Below are 4,763 nucleotides of genomic sequence, written 5' to 3' on the forward strand. Positions count from 1 at the left end.
GGTCGCAAAGAGTCAGACATGACTGAGCAACTGAACTGAACTGAAGAGGAAGGGAGAGAGAACACACTCTTGTGGGTGGGATAACATTCAGGAGCTAAAATAAATAACAAAAATGTCCCCCAAGTGCCTCTAGCTAAGTAGATTTCTACCATAGATTGAAATTAGAAGGACAAAGAGATGAGTTTGGACATATCAAGGATTCAGTTGTGGCATTCTATAGGGAAATATCTGATAAAGAACAAAATAGCTTGCTGATGGTTGGGATAGGAGCTGACACCTATACACAGTAGAAGCATAAAATTTTTCAAATATCGGTAATTAATTTGGAAAAATTACCAAAATTTTTGAACCACTGGACTCACCAAATGCAGTTCTGGGTACTTATATTCCCTACTCAAATGGGAATACAAATTTATTTTTTGCATCCCTATTTATATAAAGGGTAATTGTAGTCAAATGTGCTATTGTAGAGGATTTGGTTAAGTAAATACTGACCCCTTCATACTGTGGAATACTACACAGCCATTAAATTCTTCTAGGTAAAGAGTATTCACCTAAATCCAAGCTCGTTCATAACATTTTGAATGATATTAAATGGATTACACTGGGGAAAACTGATGTCTCATTGTTCCTAGGGAGTAGGATTTGAGGGAATGGAGGGTAAGAAATGAGATCTTTAAACTACCTTTTAATTTTTGAAACCTACGTACCATTCCTTTTTATTTTCTTCTTAGCTATGTGCTTAAAATTGACTCTTTTAAATTGTGTCCATTATTTCCATTTTTCTGAAGAAAAGGGCACTTGTCTTAGCTCAGTCTCCCGGAGCTGTTACTGGAAGATGACTCCTGCCTTTGTATCACCAGGGACAGTATGGAAGAACCAAACCACTTCACTGCTGCTGCTGCTGCTGCTAAGTCGCTTCAGTCGTGCCTGACTCGGTGCAACCCCATAGACAGCAGCCCACTAGGCTCCGCCGTCCCTGGGATTCTCCAGGCAAGAACACTGGAGTGGGTTGCCATTTCCTTCTCCAATGCACAAAAGTGAAAAGTGAAAGTGAAGTCGCTCAGTCGTGTCTGACTCGTAGCGACCCCATGGACTGCAGCCTACCAGGCTCCTCCGTCCATGGGATTCTCCAGGCAAGAGTAACCACTTCACTAGACTCTGTTAAAAGATAAAGATGGGACAGACAGAATTTTGGGTAAAAATCATCTTTTTCTGATAATATATAAATAAGAAAAATTTAATATATGTTTCTCATTTAATGAATGAAAACATTGGTATAACTTTAAGTAACTGATTCCTGAATGCTAATGTCTTCTTTGCTATATGGCTTTTCATAGTAGTTTATGGATGAATAAAGTACATCCTGATTGTTTTTTCCAGCACTATTTAGATCTTGTATCTATGTATCTGCGCCTCTTGGTATAAACTTATTTTCTCTTTAGTGCAAATATTTTCACTAAAAAGGACTCCTAAAACTCAGTATCTTGCTTTAAACTTACCTTTAACACTTCCAGCAATTGTTGACTAAGTTACAGCAGAAATTTCTCTACATGTCTCTATTCCAATCAGAAAGGTTGCTCTTAGATAAAATTAACATGAAAGAAGAAACTTCTAGGATGCAATTTAGGGAAGAAAGACAATTGAGAAAAGGACTTCTGGTACAGAATTAGTCAAGATCTCTTACCTGCAGGGAGTATGAACCTACAATGAAACTCTACTAAGGACACATTTTGGATGGATCAGAACAATCCCATGCCAATCCCAAAGACAATCGTGATGTTGTCAGACCAGCCAGGTTAAAAAAACTCCAAACTCCAAAGATTATGAACTTACTTGCATTTCTAGCTTATTTATGTCTGTATCTTTCTTACGTATTTTTAAAATATATATTTCAGTATCAAGAAGAAAATGAGAATCTGCATATTTTATGAAACCACACTTCACAAAAGAGAATCTCCAAATGATCAATAAACTTGAAAAAAAGTGATCAACATCATGACTGATCATAGGATGCAAGTTAAAGCCAAAATGTCATACCACAGCACACACACCAGAATAGGTAAAACTAAAAATATTAAATTAAAAAAAATAAAAAGACATACAATTGTTGATGATGGAAGTGTAAACTACTAAAACTTTTGGAAAGTGCTTGGTACTCTCTATAAAGATAAACATGTAAACACACACCCTGTGACAAAGCCACTCTACCCACCCCTGGTCATATATCCACATATGTCATATATCCACAGAAATTATTGCTTAGATACACCAAAAGAAAAGTCCAAGTATGCTAACAGAAGCTTTCATCATAGTAGTCCCAACACATGCCAAAGAAACAAAGCTAAACTACATTAATAATAGAATTGACACATATATTTTGATCTATTCAAACAACATAGTGCATAATAATAATGAATTATTGATACACAAAACAATATGGATCATTTCACAGACATAACATTGAGCAAAAGCGCTAGACACAGATAAAGTATTTTAACATTATTTTCATTTATAATAAGTTCAGAAACTGGCAAAGCCAATCCATGGTGATAGAGGAGTCAAGAGTGGCTAGATTTATGGTGGAGTGTTCATTAACAGAGCTCAAAGTTAATCTTTTGCCTTGGAAACTGTATCTTCTACTTGTTATAATAATTTTGCTTCCTTGTATTTGCTTCATATATTTTTAACTTGTTATTATTCCACCACAATATTAAATACTAGAAGGGAAGGTAGGCATCATTGGTTTTTACCTAATTTTTAGCAAGAATACAGGTGTATCTTCTTTTATTGTGCTTTGTAGATAAATGCATTTTTTATGAATGAAAGGTCTGTGACAAACCTGCGTTGAACAAGTGTATCAGCACCATTTTTCAAACTTTGTGTCTATGTCACATTTTGGTAAGTCTCATGATATTTCAAATTTTTTAATTATTATGGTATTAGTTATGGTGATCCACGATCAGTGATCTTTGATGTTAAACGATTACCAAAAGATTATGACTCACTGAAGGCTCAGATGATCATTAGCATTTTTTAGCAATAAAGTATTTTTAAATTCAGGTATGTGTATTATTTTTTAGCATAATGTTGCACACTTAATAGACTACAGTATAATTTAAATAGAACTTAGATGCACTCGAAAATAAAAAAGTTTGTGTGACTCACTTTATTACAATATTAGCTTTATTGCAGTAGCCTGAAACTGAACTTGCAAATCTCTGAGGTATATCTGTATTCCACTTTATCATTTTTCCTGTTTATAAAGAAACCTGATTGATATTATTCTCATTTTTCTGTTATTTCCCACTAGTTTGGGGTTTTAAAAGATGATGCATATATTACTAATTTCTTTTTTAATAAATATTGCACCAAAATATTTGAGGTGAAAGTTTAGTTTTTTCATATTAAATACTGATGAATAGATTGTTTTGAATTGTTCCCAGTACTTGGATCAAAAATCCACGTTACTGATTGCCTTATTGATTGTGGTAACCAGCTTAGAAAAAAACTGTACAAAAATCTTCCACGTACCATCCTATTGAAATAAATCAAGTATGTTTACAGAAATCTAGAATAAGTAAATAATGCAAAATGAAGAGGAAAAGGTAAGCTTTAAAATGGGGATGTCAGCCTAACACGTCATTTACTGTCTAATCTGACAGTATCAGACATCCAATATCATTGTTTTTTTAAAAGAAGTGGAACTTTTTCCATTCTGATTGTAATAACTTAGCTTTGTCCTCTGGTGTCTCTTTGCTAAGAAGCACATTTGAATGGGTGACCACTGGTAAAAATTGTTTTAATTGTGTTCCCTAAGGATGAGTATAACATTGTGTTATGTTAGCTAACCAAATGCACTAAGACATGAATATCTGAAGTTAATTCATTTGTTTACAATGACTCAATTGACTTCTGTGACTAATGTTATTCTGCCCTCTACTGGTTCAAATTGAAATTCCCTATACATTCCAGGTGGAGAAGAAAATGGCAACCCACTCCAATATTCTTGCCTGGAGAATCCCACGGACAGAGGAGCCTGACGGGCTACAGTCCATGGGGTCACAAGAGTCGGACACGACTTAGCGACTAAACCACCAACCGTCCATTCCAGGAAAACAGCTTCAAGGTAGAATTTTTATGAAATTTTCCTCTTAAAAAGAAAACAAGCAAAAAATAAAACAATATAGAAAACTTGATATGTATACATCATCAGATAATCAGCAGAAATATTTTGACTCATATAAGATTTCAGATTTACATTGTTTAGCACATTATGTCATTTAAAAGGTTTCAAAGCTGTAACATTTCAACTCAGTTTTAAGCTTTCACAACCCATAGTTTCAACAGTAGAGTTCAATGATAGCTTCCCCATGCCATTTTCTGAGCAGAGTAACTTATCTTCATGCCTTAATAAACATTTCTCAAAGCCAGAAAAAATAATGGAACATACAACATATTCAGACATTAAAAATAGCTGACAAAGTCTTAATATTCTAAGTGCTCTTTATATACTGTTTCCTTGTAGACACTAGGGTTTTTGCTACTGTAACCCAGTAGCTTTCAACACACAAACAAAAACAAAGGCACACACGTGAACCCCTCAACACACATACACATGTATCACCATTCACCCATATTTGAATGATATTGATGGCTGCTAGACCAACTAAACCAAATTCTCCCAATACTCACACCTGTTTCCACCCAGGATATTTGTTGACCATCTGAATCATCAGGTGGAACTGACTGCATTTCCCCCA

General features: G+C 34.7%; 1 long non-coding RNA gene across 1 annotated transcript; it reads left to right on the forward strand.

The window, feature by feature from the left end:
• The first annotated feature begins 595 nt into the window (after positions 1–595).
• LOC145538082 (uncharacterized) lies at positions 596–4,182 on the forward strand. The gene is made up of 3 exons (XR_014076632.1): positions 596–2,062; positions 2,804–2,901; positions 3,976–4,182. It is a non-coding gene; the product is annotated as an uncharacterized LOC145538082 (long non-coding RNA).
• The last annotated feature ends 581 nt before the right edge of the window (positions 4,183–4,763 follow it).

Source organism: Giraffa tippelskirchi, chromosome 1 (assembly GCF_054371585.1).
Source record: "Giraffa tippelskirchi isolate mGirTip1 chromosome 1, T2T-mGirTip1v1.2.pri, whole genome shotgun sequence".
Taxonomy (NCBI): Eukaryota; Metazoa; Chordata; class Mammalia; order Artiodactyla; family Giraffidae; genus Giraffa; species Giraffa tippelskirchi.